General features: G+C 47.2%; 1 pseudogene; it reads right to left on the reverse strand.

Moving 5' to 3' along the window:
- Nucleotides 1-132: 132 nt before the first annotated feature.
- LOC115117689 (probable G-protein coupled receptor 142) overlaps nt 133-18,429 on the reverse strand; it is a 26,169-nt pseudogene continuing 7,872 nt past the window's right edge.

Consider the following 18,429-nt stretch of genomic DNA (forward strand, 5'->3'; position numbering starts at 1 on the left):
TGGAGGGATGGAGGGATGGGGGATGGGGTGGATGAGAGGGTTGGTGGGATGGAGGGATAGAGGGATGGGGTGGACGAGTGGGTTGTTCTCAAATAGGGGGTCTCGTCCCATAGTCAAGGGCCAAGATCAGAGTCACACCTTGCGGAGTGGTAGGGGGGTGGGGTTGGTTGAGTCTCGGTGCCAGCACTTGTTTGTCCCGTTAGACATCGAGGATGTGGAGGCGTCGGCGGGTGCATCCTGAGCAGCAGAACATCCCTTTACGGCCACTCCGAGTGGCTTACTGACAACACTTTAGAGAAAGAAGTTAACTACAGTGTTGAGCATGGCCAGCATATTAACAGGTTGTAGGCCAGGTGGATCCGTCTGTCCTGGTGGACTGAGGACACGTACAGTATAGATGATAGATGACCACTCGAGTCCTGGGGTCCCAGAGGATGGCGAACATGGAGTTGATGGCGAGCAGCATGGCGGGGCTCTTACCCAGGCGCCATAGCCATACCAACTGAGGCCCACCGCCACCACACACCTCCTGGCACGGGGCCTGTCTCTGCCGCGCTCCCAGCCGGCGGAGGATCAGCAAGTTCAAAACCAGGAAGATGCTACACGGCAGGAAGTAGATTATAGTCACGTGTGTCCATTTGAGGGCGGGATCAAGGGAGGTGGGCGGTAACATGCCAGACCACCAGAAGAACGGCATGCCCGACAACAGCGCCAGGAATAAGACGATGGCGATGATCCACCGCACCGCAGCGCCGGGCAGCTAATCTGGCGGTGGAGGAGAGAGTGGCACTGCGCCACTCAGCGGTCCATGGTAAGAGGTACGGTGGCCCAGATGGAGGTATGGCTGTCAGTGAACTCCGCCACGCTGACATAGTGCAGCAGGAGGGTGGGGACCTAGAAAATTAGTACAATACTTTAATGTCCATTCTTCAACCACTGGGGCTGCCTACCTCCCGGTGGAACATGGCTGTTTCCAGCAGGAAGCCCACCGAGATGATGCAGCGCTGGGAGAGGATGTCAGAGCCGGTTAGAGCCAGCAGGTACATGTACAGAACTTTCTTACAGTCTGCCAGCTGGGATAGAGCCACCGAAGTCAGGATGTTAACTGAGAGAGGAGGAGGGGGGGGCAGGGAGGGAGGGTGAAGAGAGAGGGTGAGGGTAGAGAAAAAGAGGGAGAAGTGGGAGAGAGAGAGAGAGAGAGAGAGAGAGGGAGAGAGAGAGAGAGAGAGAGAGAGAGGGAGAGAGAGACAGAGAGAGAGAGAGAGAGAGAGGGAGAGAGAGACAGAGACAGAGAGAGAGAGAGAGGGAGAGAGAGACAGAGAGAGAGAGAGAGAGAGAGAACATTTACTCAAACACCATTTGAAGTCCATTATACTTGGCTTGTGGCTGTGTTACGGTAGATATTCTGTGGAGGGGGGAGATATTTGTTCTCAGTAAGCAGATAGTCCTTCTAAGAGACCCATAACAGTATGTGTGTGTGTGTGTGTGTGTGTGTGTGTGTGTGTGTGTGTGTGTGTGTGTGTGTGTGTGTGTGTGTGTGTGTGTGTGTGTGTGTGTGTGTGTGAAATACAGGAGCTACATTGATGTGTATTTCCTTCAATATAAAGGGCTCATGTATCCTCCAATGGATAATATCACTGTCACAGCCTTGTCAGCAACACGATATTCCCACTAAGGACAATTGGAGCACATTGTGAGCACAGTTAGTCTCAGACCTTCGACCTCAACACAGACCTCTCAATGCGTACTGGGGGAAATTAGTACACTGTGCTCTTGGGGTGGGTGTGTGTGTCTTGGTGTTGATGTGTGTGTCTTGGGGTGTGTGTGTGTGTCTTGGTGTGTGTGTGTGTGTCCTTGGTTAATTCCAAAAGGTCATCTGGAGGGTTGAGTGAGCAACGCAGCTCTCCCCTCCTCCACCCCCCCAATCTGTAAATAGCACACCCAACTACCTCATCCCCATATTGTTATATATTTTTTGCTCCTTTGCACCCCAGTATCTCTACTTGTACATCATCATCTGCACATCTATCACTCCAGTGTTAATGCTAAATTCTAATTATGTTGCCTCTATGGCCTTACCTCCCTACACTTCTACATTTGCACACACTGTACATAGATTTTTCTATTGTGTTATTGACTGTACGTTTGTTTATGTGTAACTCTGTGTTGTTGTTTTTGTCGCACTGCTTTGCTTTATCTTGGCCAGGTCGCAGTTGTAAATGAGAACTTGTTCTCAACTGGCCTACCTGGTTAAATAAAGGTGTTCTCAACTGGCCTACCTGGTTAAATAAAGGTGTTCTCAACTGGCCTACCTGGTTGAATAAAGGTGTTCTCAACTGGCCTACCTGGTTAAATAAAGGTGTTCTCAACTGGCCTACCTGGTTAAATAAAGGTGTTCTCAACTGGCCTACCTGGTTAAATAAAGGTGTTCTCAACTGGCCTACCTGGTTAAATAAAGGTGTTCTCAACTGGCCTACCTGGTTGAATAAAGGTGTTCTCAACTGGCCTACCTGGTTGAATAAATGTGTTCTCAACTGGCCTACCTGGTTAAATAAAGGTGAGATATAAAATATCCTGCTGGATCAATAGTGATCACCCATGACAACAATTTTTTTAGATATTATTTTATCTTTATTTAACTAGTCAGTTAAGAACAAATTCTTATTTACAATGACGACCTAAGAACAGTGGGTTAACTGCCTTGGGGGTAGAACAACAGATTTTTACCTTGTCAGCTCTGGGATTCAATCTGGCAACCTTACGGTTACTAGTCCAAAGCTCTAACCACTAGGCTACCTTCCGCCCCAATGACAACATAATATTGGTGGACTGGGGCTGTGTGTGTGTGTGTGTGTGTGTGTGTGTGTGTGTGTGTGTGTGTGTGTGTGTGTGTGTGTGTGTGTGTGTGTGTGTGTATATATACAGTATATAGGGTGCTGGGGTGTATAGACATTATTGACAGTATATTAATATAATATATAGTATATCTGTAGAATATATAGAATATTATATGTTCAGTAATAGATAGGATAGGCCTTGACTAGAATACAGTATATACATATGAAATGAGTAAAGCAGTATGTAAACATTATTAAAGTGACTAGTGTTCCATGTCTATGTACATAGGGCAGCAGCCTCTAAGGTGCAGGGTTGAGTAACCGGGTGGTAGTCGGCTAGTGACTAAAGTTCAGGGCAGGGTACTGGGCGGAGGTCGGCTACTATTTAACCGTCTGTGTGTGCGTGTGCATGTGTGTGTGTGTGTGTGTGTGTGTGTGTGTGTGTGTGTGTGTGTGTGTGTGTGTGTGTGTGTGCGTGCGTGCGTGCGTGCGTGCGTGCGTGCGTGCGTGCGTGCGTGTGTGCGTGTGTGTGTGTGTGTGTGCGTGCGCGCTCCACACAGAGGAGGGTGTTGCAGTAGATGACAGGGACATCTTGACCTCTGAGACACTTCACCTCCTGGTTTCAGGCCCTGCTCTGAAGGGTTGGTCTCTGTGATATTGGGCCAGTCAAACAAGACCTTGGTGCTTCTCCTGAAAGGGAGAGGAGGACCATGGTCAGAACACTGAAAAAAGATATCTGATTTGACTGAAACGTCACTAGTTTTATCGGTGAGTCAGTGAACTGTATAGTAAGGAGAGACTGTTAAGCCATTGTATAGCACCTCTACTGTAGTTTTATCGGTGAGTCAGTGAACTGTATAGTAAGGAGAGACTGTTAAGCCATTGTATAGCACCTCTACTGTAGTTTTATCGGTGAGTCAGTGAACTGTATAGTAAGGAGAGACTGTTAAGCCATTGTATAGCACCTCTACTGTAGTTTTATCGGTGAGTCAGTGAACTGTATAGTAAGGAGAGACTGTTAAGCCATTGTATAGCACCTCTACTGTAGTTTTATCGGTGAGTCAGTGAACTGTATAGTAAGGAGAGACTGGTAAGCCATTGTATAGCACCTCTACTGTAGTTTTATCGGTGAGTCAGTGAACTGTATAGTAAGGAGAGACTGTTAAGCCATTGTATAGCACCTCCACTGTAGTTTTATCGGTGAGTCAGTGAACTGTATAGTAAGGAGAGACTGGTAAGCCATTGTATAGCACCTCCACTGTAGTTTGAGCACAAATCCATTTTTTATTATTTCACTTACAATTTTAAAGATAGAATGATCAAAATATTAAAAAGTGCAAATTAAACTGTATGCTAGGAACTGTCAAACTGCTGCTATGGAATGAAAGTCCTGCTACATTACTACCTCACATTGAACAAGAAGCCAGATGGGTGCTACATTACTACTCTACATTGAACTATTGAACCACAGCCAGATGGCTGCTACATTAGTGCTCTACATTGAACCACAGCCAGATGGCTACTACATTAGTGCTCTACATTGAACCACAGCCAGAAGCTGCTACATTACTACTCCACATTGAACCACAGCCAGATGGCTGCTACATTACTACTCTACATTGAACCACAGCAGTGGGACAGCTACATTACTTCTCTACATTGAACCACAGCCAGATGGCTGCTACATTACTTCTCTACATTGAACCACAGCCAGATGGCTGCTACATTACTACTCTACATTGAACAAGAAGCCAGATTGCTGCTACATTACTACTCCACATTGAACCACAGCCAGATGGGTGCTACATTACTACTCCACATTGAACCACAGCCAGATGGCTGCTACATTACTACCCCACATTGAACAAGAAGCCAGATGGCTACTACATTACTACTCCACATTGAACCACAGCCAGATGGGTGCTACATTACTACTCCACATTGAACCACAGCCAGAAGCTGCTACATTAGTGCTCTACATTGAACCACCTCTCTCTCTCTCTATCTCTCTCTCTCTCTCTCTCTTTCTTGCTCTCTCTCACTTGCAACTCTCTCTCAATTCAATTCAATTTCAATTCAATTGACTTTATTGACATGGCAAGTTCATCATTACTCACATTGTCAAAGAATTCATATAGAAAAATAAAAAATAAATATTTATATATATATATATATTTATATCTAAATAAATGGTGGGACCAACAGCAATAATAATACTAGTAGTGGACATGGGATCACCATTAACAACAATTACAACAACAATATTAATGAGAACAACAATACATTAAAGCAATGGTAGACCAGTGTCAACATGACTGAGAAGACACATGACCTGGTAGTAGACCAGTGTCAACATGACTGAGAAGACACATGACCTGGTAGTAGACCAGTGTCAACATGACTGAGAAGACACATGACCTGGTAGTGGACCAGTGTCAACATGACTGAGAAGACACATGACCTGGTAGTAGACCAGTGTCAACATGACTGAGAAGACACATGACCTGGTAGTGGACCAGTGTCAACATGACTGAGAAGACACATGACCTGGTAGTAGACCAGTGTCAACATGACTGAGAAGACACATGACCTGGTAGTAGACCAGTGTCAACATGACTGAGAAGACACATGACCTGGTAGTAGACCAGTGTCAACATGACTGAGAAGACACATGACCTGGTAGTAGACCAGTGTCAACATGACTGAGAAGACACATGACCTGGTAGTAGACCAGTGTCAACATGACTGAGAAGACACATGACCTGGTAGTAGACCAGTGTCAACATGACTGAGAAGACACATGACCTGGTAGTAGACCAGTGTCAACATGACTGAGAAGACACATGACCTGGTAGTAGACCAGTGTCAACATGACTGAGAAGACACATGACCTGGTAGTAGACCAGTGTCAACATGACTGAGAAGACACATGACCTGGTAGTAGACCAGTGTCAACATGACTGAGAAGACACATGACCTGGTAGTAGACCAGTCTCAACATGACTGAGAAGACACATGACCTGGTAGTAGACCAGTGTCAACATGACTGAGAAGACACATGACCTGGTAGTAGACCAGTGTCAACATGACTGAGAAGACACATGACCTGGTAGTAGACCAGTGTCAACATGACTGAGAAGACACATGACCTGGTAGTAGACCAGTGTCAACATGACTGAGAAGACACATGACCTGGTAGTAGACCAGTGTCAACATGACTGAGGAGACACATGACCTGGTAGTAGACCAGTGTCAACATGACTGAGAAGACACATGACCTGGTAGTAGACCAGTGTCAACATGACTGAGGAGACACATGACCTGGTAGTAGACCAGTGTCAACATGACTGAGAAGACACATGACCTGGTAGTAGACCAGTGTCAACATGACTGAGGAGACACATGACCTGGTAGTAGACCAGTGTCAACATGACTGAGAAGACACATGACCTGGTAGTAGACCAGTGTCAACATGACTGAGGAGACACATGACCTGGTAGTAGACCAGTGTCAACATGACTGAGAAGACACATGACCTGGTAGTAGACCAGTGTCAACATGACTGAGAAGACACATGACCTGGTAGTGGACCAGTGTCAACATGACTGAGAAGACACATGACCTGGTAGTAGACCAGTGTCAACATGACTGAGAAGACACATGACCTGGTAGTGGACCAGTGTCAACATGACTGAGAAGACACATGACCTGGTAGTAGACCAGTGTCAACATGACTGAGAAGACACATGACCTGGTAGTAGACCAGTGTCAACATGACTGAGAAGACACATGACCTGGTAGTAGACCAGTGTCAACATGACTGAGAAGACACATGACCTGGTAGTAGACCAGTGTCAACATGACTGAGGAGACACATGACCTGGTAGTAGACCAGTGTCAACATGACTGAGAAGACACATGACCTGGTAGTAGACCAGTGTCAACATGACTGAGGAGACACATGACCTGGTAGTAGACCAGTGTCAACATGACTGAGAAGACACATGACCTGGTAGTAGACCAGTGTCAACATGACTGAGGAGACACATGACCTGGTAGTAGACCAGTGTCAACATGACTGAGAAGACACATGACCTGGTAGTAGACCAGTGTCAACATGACTGAGGAGACACATGACCTGGTAGTAGACCAGTGTCAACATGACTGAGAAGACACATGACCTGGTAGTAGACCAGTGTCAACATGACTGAGAAGACACATGACCTGGTAGTAGACCAGTGTCAACATGACTGAGAAGATACATGACCTGGTAGTAGACCAGTGTCAACATGACTGAGAAGACACATGACCTGGTAGTAGACCAGTGTCAACATGACTGAGAAGACACATGACCTGGTAGTAGCCCAGTGTCAACATGACTGAGAAGACACATGACCTGGTAGTAGCCCAGTGTCAACATGACTGAGAAGACACATGACCTGGTAGTAGACCAGTGTCAACATGACTGAGGAGACACATGACCTGGTAGTAGACCAGTGTCAACATGACTGAGGAGACACATGACCTGGTAGTAGACCAGTGTCAACATGACTGAGAAGACACATGACCTGGTAGTAGACCAGTGTCAACATGACTGAGAAGATACATGACCTGGTAGTAGACCAGTGTCAACATGACTGAGAAGACACATGACCTGGTAGTAGACCAGTGTCAACATGACTGAGAAGACACATGACCTGGTAGTAGCCCAGTGTCAACATGACTGAGAAGACACATGACCTGGTAGTAGCCCAGTGTCAACATGACTGAGAAGACACATGACCTGGTAGTAGACCAGTGTCAACATGACTGAGAAGACACATGACCTGGTAGTGGACCAGTGTCAACATGACTGAGAAGACACATGACCTGGTAGTGGACAAGTGTCAACATGACTGAGAAGACACATGACCTGGTAGTAGACCAGTGTCAACATGACTGAGAAGACACATGACCTGGTAGTGGACCAGTGTCAACATGACTGAGAAGACACATGACCTGGTAGTAGACCAGTGTCAACATGACTGAGAAGACACATGACCTGGTAGTAGACCAGGGTCAACATGACTAAGAAGACACATGACCTGGTAGTAGACCAGTGTCAACATGACTGAGAAGACACATGACCTGGTAGTAGACCAGTGTCAACATGACTGAGAAGACACATGACCTGGTAGTAGACCAGTGTCAACATGACTGAGAAGATACATGACCTGGTAGTAGACCAGTCTCAACCTGACTGAGAAGACACATGACATGGTAGTAGACCAGTGTCAACATGACTGAGAAGACACATGACATGGTAGTGGACCAGTCTCAACATGACTGAGAAGACACATGACCTGGTAGTAGACCAGTGTCAACATGACTGAGAAGACACATGACATGGTAGTAGACCAGTGTCAACATGACTGAGAAGACACATGACCTGGTAGTAGACCAGTGTCAACATGACTGAGAAGACACATGACATGGTAGTGGACCAGTCTCAACATGACTGAGAAGACACATGACCTGGTAGTAGACCAGTGTCAACATGACTGAGAAGACACATGACATGGTAGTAGACCAGTGTCAACATGACTGAGAAGACACATGACCTGGTAGTAGACCAGTGTCAACATGACTGAGAAGACACATGACCTGGTTGTAGACCAGTGTCAACATGACTGAGAAGACACATGACCTGGTAGTGGACCAGTGTCAACATGACTGAGAAGACACATGACATGGTAGTAGACCAGTGTCAACATGACTGAGAAGACACATGACCTGGTAGTAGACCAGTGTCAACATGACTGAGAAGACACATGACCTGGTAGTAGACCAGTGTCAACATGACTGAGAAGACACATGACCTGGTAGTAGACCAGTGTCAACATGACTGAGAAGACACATGACCTGGTAGTAGACCAGTGTCAACATGACTGAGAAGACACATGACCTGGTAGTAGACCAGTGTCAACATGACTGAGAAGACACATGACCTGGTAGTAGACCAGTGTCAACATGACTGAGAAGACACATGACCTGGTAGTAGACCAGTGTCAACATGACTGAGAAGACACATGACCTGGTAGTAGACCAGTGTCAACATGACTGAGAAGACACATGACCTGGTAGTAGACCAGTGTCAACATGACTGAGAAGACACATGACCTGGTAGTAGACCAGTGTCAACATGACTGAGAAGACACATGACCTGGTAGTAGACCAGTGTCAACATGACTGAGAAGACACATGACCTGGTAGTAGACCAGTGTCAACATGACTGAGAAGACACATGACCTGGTAGTAGACCAGTGTCAACATGACTGAGAAGACACATGACCTGGTAGTGGACCAGTGTCAACATGACTGAGAAGATACATGACCTGGTAGTAGACCAGTGTCAACATGACTGAGAAGACACATGACCTGGTAGTGGACCAGTGTCAACATGACTGAGAAGATACATGACCTGGTAGTAGACCAGTGTCAACATGACTGAGAAGACACATGCCCTGGTAGTAGCCCAGTGTCAACATGACTGAGAAGATACATGACCTGGTAGTAGACCAGTGTCAACATGACTGAGAAGACACATGCCCTGGTAGTAGCCCAGTGTCAACATGACTGAGAAGACACATGACCTGGTAGTAGACCAGTGTCAACATGACTGAGGAGACACATGACCTGGTAGTAGCCCAGTGTCAACATGACTGAGAAGATACATGACCTGGTAGTAGACCAGTGTCAACATGACTGAGAAGACACATGAGCTGGTAGTAGCCCAGTGTCAACATGACTGAGAAGATACATGACCTGGTAGTAGACCAGTGTCAACATGACTGAGAAGACACATGACCTGGTAGTAGACCAGTGTCAACATGACTGAGAAGACACATGACCTGGTAGTAGACCAGTGTCAACATGACTGAGAAGACACATGACCTGGTAGTAGACCAGTGTCAACATGACTGAGAAGACACATGACCTGGTAGTAGCCCAGTGTCAACATGACTGAGAAGACACAAGACCTGGTAGTAGCCCAGTGTCAACATGACTGAGAAGACACAAGACCTGGTAGTAGCCCAGTGTCAACATGACTGAGAAGACACATGACCTGGTATGAAAGACAAAACAAAACAAGATGGGAAATATTATCGACATTACTTTGCACTTTTCACTGGCTGTCCCTCAGGTTGTGCCAGGAGACATATTTGGCTGCCAAAACGGCACATTTTGGCTTTTCACCCAATGAATATTAGATTTTTTCTTCATCATTTATAGTTTCAAATTCTTTGTATTGAATTATAATTTTGGGAAATAAATATTGTCTTAGGTCTGAGTATTTGTCACAGTGTAATAGGAAATGCAGCTCTGTCTCTACCTCTCCCCTGGAGCAGAGTGAGCACAGCCTGTCCTCTCTGGAGCAGAGTGAGCACAGCCTGTCCTCTCTGGAGCAGAGTGAGCACAGCCTGTCCTCTCTGGGCAGAGTGAGCCCAGCCTGTCCTCTCTGGGCAGAGTGAGCACAGCCTGTCCTCTCTGGGCAGAGTGAGCCCAGCCTGTCCTCTCTGGGCAGAGTGAGCCCAGCCTGTCCTCTCTGGGCAGAGTGAGCACAGCCTGTCCTTATACATCCTTATTTCCGGACCTTTTTTGGATTATCATTATATTTGTATTTTTTAGGTTAACGGTCAGAGTCCAGGTCTGACAGAACCTGTGGTTAAACGGTCAGAACCTGTGGTTAACGATCAGAGTCCAGGTCTGACAGAACCTGTGGTTAACGATCAGAGTCCAGGTCTGACAGAACCTGTGGTTAACGGTCAGAGCCCAGGTCTGACAGAACCTGTGGTTAACGATCAGAGTCCAGGTCTGACAGAACCTGTGGTTAACGGTCAGAGTCCAGGTCTGACAGAACCTGTGGTTAACGGTCAGAGTCCAGGTCTGACAGAACCTGTGGTTAACGGTCAGAGCCCAGGTCTGACAGAACCTGTGGTTAACGGTCAGAGTCCAGGTCTGACAGAACCTGTGGTTAACGGTCAGAGTCCAGGTCTGACAGAACCTGTGGTTAACGATCAGAGTCCAGGTCTGGCAGAACCTGTGGTTAACGGTCAGAGTCCAGGTCTGGCAGAACCTGTGGTTAACGGTCAGAGTCCAGGTCTGACAGAACCTGTGGTTAACGGTCAGAGTCCAGGTCTGACAGAACCTGTGGTTAACGGTCAGAGTCCAGGTCTGACAGAACCTGTGGTTAACGGTCAGAGTCCAGGTCTGACAGAACCTGTGGTTAACGGTCAGAGTCCAGGTCTGACAGAACCTGTGGTTAACGGTCAGAGCCCAGGTCTGACAGAACCTGTGGTTAACGGTCAGAGTCCAGGTCTGACAGAACCTGTGGTTAACGGTCAGAGTCCAGGTCTGACAGAACCTGTGGTTAACGGTCAGAGTCCAGGTCTGACAGAACCTGTGGTTAACGGTCAGAGTCCAGGTCTGACAGAACCTGTGGTTAACGGTCAGCGTCCAGGTCTGACAGAACCTGTGGTTAAAGGTTAGAGCCCAGGTCTGACAGAACCTGATGTTAACGGTCAGAACCTGTGGTTAACGGTCAGAGTCCAGGTCTGACAGAACCTGTGGTTAACGGTCAGAACCTGTGGTTAACGGTCAGAACCTGTGGTTAACGGTCAGAGTCCAGGTCTGACAGAACCTGTGGTTAACGGGTCAGAACCTGTGGTTAACGGTCAGAACCTGTGGTTAACGGTCAGAGTCCAGGTCTGACAGAACCTGTGGTTAACGGTCAGCGTCCAGGTCTGACAGAACCTGTGGTTAACGGTCAGAGTCCAGGTCTGACAGAACCTGTGGTTAACGGTCAGAGCCCAGGTCTGACAGAACCTGTGGTTAACGGTCAGAGTCCAGGTCTGACAGAACCTGTGGTTAACGGTCAGAGCCCAGGTCTGACAGAACCTGTGGTTAACGGTCAGAGTCCAGGTCTGACAGAACCTGTGGTTAACGGTCAGAGCCCAGGTCTGACAGAACCTGTGGTTAACGGTCAGAGTCCAGGTCTGACAGAACCTGTGGTTAACGGTCAGAGCCCAGGTCTGACAGAACCTGTGGTTAACGGTCAGAGTCCAGGTCTGACAGAACCTGTGGTTAACGGTCAGAGCCCAGGTCTGACAGAACCTGTGGTTAACGGTCAGAGTCCAGGTCTGACAGAACCTGTGGTTAACGGTCAGAGTCCAGGTCTGACAGAACCTGTGGTTAACGGTCAGAGTCCAGGTCTGACAGAACCTGTGGTTAACGGTCAGAGTCCAGGTCTGACAGAACCTGTGGTTAACGGTCAGCGTCCAGGTCTGACAGAACCTGTGGTTAAAGGTTAGAGCCCAGGTCTGACAGAACCTGATGTTAACGGTCAGAACCTGTGGTTAACGGTCAGAGTCCAGGTCTGACAGAACCTGTGGTTAACGGTCAGAACCTGTGGTTAACGGTCAGAACCTGTGGTTAACGGTCAGAGTCCAGGTCTGACAGAACCTGTGGTTAACGGTCAGAACCTGTGGTTAACGGTCAGAACCTGTGGTTAACGGTCAGAGTCCAGGTCTGACAGAACCTGTGGTTAACGGTCAGCGTCCAGGTCTGACAGAACCTGTGGTTAACGGTCAGAGTCCAGGTCTGACAGAACCTGTGGTTAACGGTCAGAGCCCAGGTCTGACAGAACCTGTGGTTAACGGTCAGAGTCCAGGTCTGACAGAACCTGTGGTTAACGGTCAGAGCCCAGGTCTGACAGAACCTGTGGTTAACGGTCAGAGTCCAGGTCTGACAGAACCTGTGGTTAACGGTCAGAGCCCAGGTCTGACAGAACCTGTGGTTAACGGTCAGAGTCCAGGTCTGACAGAACCTGTGGTTAACGGTCAGAGCCCAGGTCTGACAGAACCTGTGGTTAACGGTCAGAGTCCAGGTCTGACAGAACCTGTGGTTAACGGTCAGAGTCCAGGTCTGACAGAACCTGTGGTTAACGGTCAGAGTCCAGGTCTGACAGAACCTGTGGTTAACGGTCAGAGCCCAGTTCTGACAGAACCTGTGGTTAACGGTCAGAGTCCAGGTCTGACAGAACCTGTGGTTAACGGTCAGAGTCCAGGTCTGACAGAACCTGTCGTTAACGGTCAGAGCCCAGGTCTGACAGAACCTGTCGTTAACGGTCAGAGTCCAGGTCTGACAGAACCTGTGGTTAACGGTCAGAGCCCAGTTCTGACAGAACCTGTGGTTAACGGTCAGAGTCCAGGTCTGACAGAACCTGTGGTTAACGGTCAGAGTCCAGGTCTGACAGAACCTGTGGTTAACGGTCAGCGTCCAGGTCTGACAGAACCTGTGGTTAAAGGTTAGAGCCCAGGTCTGACAGAACCTGATGTTAACGGTCAGAACCTGTGGTTAACGGTCAGAGTCCAGGTCTGACAGAACCTGTGGTTAACGGTCAGAACCTGTGGTTAACGGTCAGAACCTGTGGTTAACGGTCAGAGTCCAGGTCTGACAGAACCTGTGGTTAACGGTCAGAACCTGTGGTTAACGGTCAGAACCTGTGGTTAACGGTCAGAGTCCAGGTCTGACAGAACCTGTGGTTAACGGTCAGCGTCCAGGTCTGACAGAACCTGTGGTTAACGGTCAGAGTCCAGGTCTGACAGAACCTGTGGTTAACGGTCAGAGCCCAGGTCTGACAGAACCTGTGGTTAACGGTCAGAGTCCAGGTCTGACAGAACCTGTGGTTAACGGTCAGAGCCCAGGTCTGACAGAACCTGTGGTTAACGGTCAGAGTCCAGGTCTGACAGAACCTGTGGTTAACGGTCAGAGCCCAGGTCTGACAGAACCTGTGGTTAACGGTCAGAGTCCAGGTCTGACAGAACCTGTGGTTAACGGTCAGAGTCCAGGTCTGACAGAACCTGTGGTTAACGGTCAGAGTCCAGGTCTGACAGAACCTGTGGTTAACGGTCAGAGTCCAGGTCTGACAGAACCTGTGGTTAACGGTCAGAGTCCAGGTCTGACAGAACCTGTGGTTAACGGTCAGAGCCCAGTTCTGACAGAACCTGTGGTTAACGGTCAGAGTCCAGGTCTGACAGAACCTGTGGTTAACGGTCAGAGTCCAGGTCTGACAGAACCTGTCGTTAACGGTCAGAGCCCAGGTCTGACAGAACCTGTCGTTAACGGTCAGAGTCCAGGTCTGACAGAACCTGTGGTTAACGGTCAGAGCCCAGTTCTGACAGAACCTGTGGTTAACGGTCAGAGTCCAGGTCTGACAGAACCTGTGGTTAACGGTCAGAGTCCAGGTCTGACAGAACATGTCGTTAACGGTCAGAGTCCAGGTCTGACAGAACCTGTGGTTAACGGTCAGAGTCCAGGTCTGACAGAACCTGTGGTTAACGGTCAGAGTCCAGGTCTGACAGAACCTGTGGTTAACGGTCAGAGTCCAGGTCTGACAGAACCTGTGGTTAACGGTCAGAGCCCAGGTCTGACAGAACCTGTGGTTAACGGTCAGAGTCCAGGTCTGACAGAACCTGTGGTTAACGGTCAGAGTCCAGGTCTGACAGAACCTGTGGTTAACGATCAGAGTCCAGGTCTGACAGAACCTGTGGTTAACGATCAGAGCCCAGGTCTGACAGAACCTGTGGTTAACGGTCAGAGCCCAGGTCTGACAGAACCTGTGGTTAACGGTCAGAGTCCAGGTCTGACAGAACCTGTGGTTAACGGTCAGAGCCCAGGTCTGACAGAACCTGTGGTTAACGGTCAGACTCCAGGTCTGACAGAACCTGTGGTTAACGGTCAGAGTCCAGGTCTGACAGAACCTGTGGTTAACGGTCAGAGTCCAGGTCTGACAGAACCTGTGGTTAACGGTCAGAGTCCAGGTCTGACAGAACCTGTGGTTAACGGTCAGAGTCCAGGTCTGACAGAACCTGTGGTTAACGGTCAGCGTCCAGGTCTGACAGAACCTGTGGTTAACGGTCAGAGTCCAGGTCTGACAGAACCTGTGGTTAACGGTCAGCGTCCAGGTCTGACAGAACCTGTGGTTAACGGTCAGAGTCCAGGTCTGACAGAACCTGTGGTTAATGGTCAGAGTCCAGGTCTGACAGAACCTGTGGTTAACGGTCAGAGTCCAGGTCTGACAGAACCTGTGGTTAACGGTCAGCGTCCAGGTCTGACAGAACCTGTGGTTAAAGGTTAGAGCCCAGGTCTGACAGAACCTGATGTTAACGGTCAGAACCTGTGGTTAACGGTCAGAGTCCAGGTCTGACAGAACCTGTGGTTAACGGTCAGAACCTGTGGTTAACGGTCAGAACCTGTGGTTAACGGTCAGAGCCCAGGTCTGACAGAACCTGTGGTTAATGGTCAGAGTCCAGGTCTGACAGAACCTGTGGTTAACGGTCAGAGTCCAGGTCTGACAGAACCTGTGGTTAACGGTCAGAGCCCAGGTCTGACAGAACCTGTGGTTAATGGTCAGAGTCCAGGTCTGACAGAACCTGTGGTTAACGGTCAGAGTCCAGGTCTGACAGAACCTGTGGTTAATGGTCAGAGCCCAGGTCTGACAGAACCTGTGGTTAACGGTCAGAGCCCAGGTCTGACAGAACCTGTGGTTAACGGTCAGAGCCCAGGTCTGACAGAACCTGTGGTTAACGGTCAGAGCCCAGGTCTGACAGAACCTGTGGTTAATGGTCAGAGCCCAGGTCTGACAGAACCTGATGTTAATGGTCAGAGCCCAGGTCTGACAGATGATCTAGGTGCTGCTGTAACCCCTCTTTAGTGGGAGACAGCAGCACCAGGTCATCTGCGTACAGCAGACACTTTATTTCAGTGTTGTGTAGGGTGATACCAGGTGCTGACGATTCTTCTAATGTTTTTGCCAATTCATTAATGTAGATGTTAAATAGTGTTGGATTTATTGGGCATCCCTGTTTCACTCCCCGTCCCTGAGAGAAGAAGTCTGTTTGCTTGTTGTCAAATTTTAACACATTTGTTTATAGTGTACATTGATTTAATAACATCATGTGTTTTCCCTCCAATACCAGTTTCTATTAGTTTATAAAAAAGACCTTCGTGCCAAATTGAATCAAATGTTTTCTTGAAATCTACAAAACACGAGTAGATTTAGTCTTTGTTTTGGTTTACTTGTTTGTCAATTAGAGTGTGGAGGGTGTTAATGTGGTCTGTTGTACGATCATTTTTTAGAAATCCAATCTGGCTTCTGCTCAGGACGTTGTGTTCATGAAGGAAATGATGTAGTCTGCTGTTGATAATACAGCAGAGAATTTCCCCCAAGTTGCTGTTAATGCAAATTCTTCTGTAATTATTTGGGTCAAATTTGTCTCCATTTTTATAGATTGGTGTGATCAATCCCTGGTTCCAAATATTGGGGAAAATACCTGCAGTGAGGATAATGTTGAAGAGTTTGAATTTGTGGTCTGTATATTTGATAATTTCATTTAAAATACCATCAGCACCACAGGCCTTTTTGGGCAGGAGAGTGCATAGTTTTCCCAATAATTCTTCTTCTGTAATTTGGGTATCCACAGGATTCTGATAGTCTTTGACTGCTGATTCAAGGATTTGTAATTTTTTCTTGTATATCTTTTTATTCTGGGCTCTTTGTTATATTGCTGTAGAGGTTTGCAAAGTGATTTCTCCACATATTGGAGAGCCAATTCCTCATGATGAGGTTTGTTTAATTTATTCCAATTCTCCCAGAAGTGGTTTGATTCTATGGATTCCTCAATTCCTTCCAGCTGTTTTCTAATGTGCTGTTCCTGTTTTGTTCTCAGGGTGTGTTTGTATTGCTTCAGTGTTTCTCCATATTGAAGGTGTATGTTTGTTCTCAGGGTGTGTTTGTATTGCTTCAGTGTTTCACCATATTGAAGGTGTATGTTTGTTCTCAGGGTGTGTTTGTATTGCTTCAGTGTTTCTCCATATTGAAGGTGTATGTTTGTTCTTAGGGTGTGTTTGTATTGCTTCAGTGTTTCTCCATATTGAAGGTGCATGTTTGTTCTTAGGGTGTGTTTGTATTGCTTCAGTGTTTCTCCATATTGAAGGTGCATGTTTGTTCTTAGGGTGTGTTTGTATTGCTTCAGTGTTTCTCCATATTGAAGGTGTATGTTTGTTCTTAGGGTGTGTTTGTATTGCTTCAGTGTTTCCCCATATTGAAGGTGTATGTTTGTTCTTAGGGTGTGTTTGTATTGCTTCAGTGTTTCTCCATATTGAAGGTGCATGTTTGTTCTTAGGGTGTGTTTGTATTGCTTCAGTGTTTCTCCATATTGAAGGTGTATGTTTGTTCTTAGGGTGTGTTTGTATTGCTTCAGTGTTTCTCCATATTGAAGGTGCATGTTTGTTCTTAGGGTGTGTTTGTATTGCTTCAGTGTTTCTCCATATTGAAGGTGCATGTTTGTTCTTAGGGTGTGTTTGTATTGCTTCAGTGTTTCTCCATATTGAAGGTGTATATTTTTGTTGTCTGGTTCTCTGTGTTTTTGATTAGATATATTTCGCAATTAATTTCTTAAATTTTTGCAATCATTATCAAACCATTTTTCATTATCTGTTATTTCTGGTTTGCTCTTATGCTTCTTTAAATTAGCCAAGGAGGTTAATTTGTCAAATATAACGTTTATGTTCCAAACAGCCAAATTTACACTTTCATTGCTGTCAGAGAATGTTAAGGCTAAAAAGTTGTCCAGGAGAGATTGTATTTTTTGGCTACAAATGGCTTTTTGGTAGATAGTCTGTACTGTTTGCACTCCATCTATAGGCCTGTTTTGTACCATGTACTTTATTGGGCCGTGAAGTTTCATGGTTGGGTTCCGCTCTTCTCATATACACTGTGATTTTACTGTGGTCTGAGAGAGGTGTTAGTGGGCTGACTGTGAAGGCTCTGAGAGAGGTGTTAGTGGGCTGACTGTGAAGGCTCTGAGAGACTCTGGGTTTAGGCCGGGGAGGAAGTAGTCTACTGTGCTGTAGGTGCCAAAAGGCCTACCATTGACTATGAGCTGTTCGACAGAGGTGTACCTACCAAAAGAGTCCCCTCTCAGCCTACCATTGACTATGTACAGACCCAGTGTTCGACAGAGCTGTAGGTGTACCTACCAAAAGAGTCCCTCTCAGCCTACCATTGACTATGTACAGACCCAGTGTTCCACAGAGCTGTAGGTGTACCTACCAAAAGAGTCCCCTCTCAGCCTACCATTGACTATTACAGACCCAGTGTTCCACAGAGCTGTAGGTGTACCTACCTAAAGAGTCCCTCTCAGCCTACCATTGACTATGTACAGACCCAGTGTTCGACAGAGCTGTAGGTGTACCTACCAAAAGAGTCCCCTCTCAGCCTACCATTGACTATGTACAGACCCAGTGTTCCACAGAGCTGTAGGTGTACCTACCAAAAGAGTCCCCTCTCAGCCTACCATTGACTATGTACAGACCCAGTGTTCCACAGAGCTGTAGGTGTACCTACCAAAAGAGTCCCCTCTCAGCCTACCATTGACTATGTACAGACCCAGTGTTCCACAGAGCTGTAGGTGTACCTACCTAAAGAGTCCCCTCTCAGCCTACCATTGACTATGTACAGACCCAGTGTTCCACAGAGCTGTAGGTGTAC

Source organism: Oncorhynchus nerka, linkage group LG16, assembly GCF_034236695.1.
Source record: "Oncorhynchus nerka isolate Pitt River linkage group LG16, Oner_Uvic_2.0, whole genome shotgun sequence".
NCBI lineage: Eukaryota > Metazoa > Chordata > Actinopteri > Salmoniformes > Salmonidae > Oncorhynchus > Oncorhynchus nerka.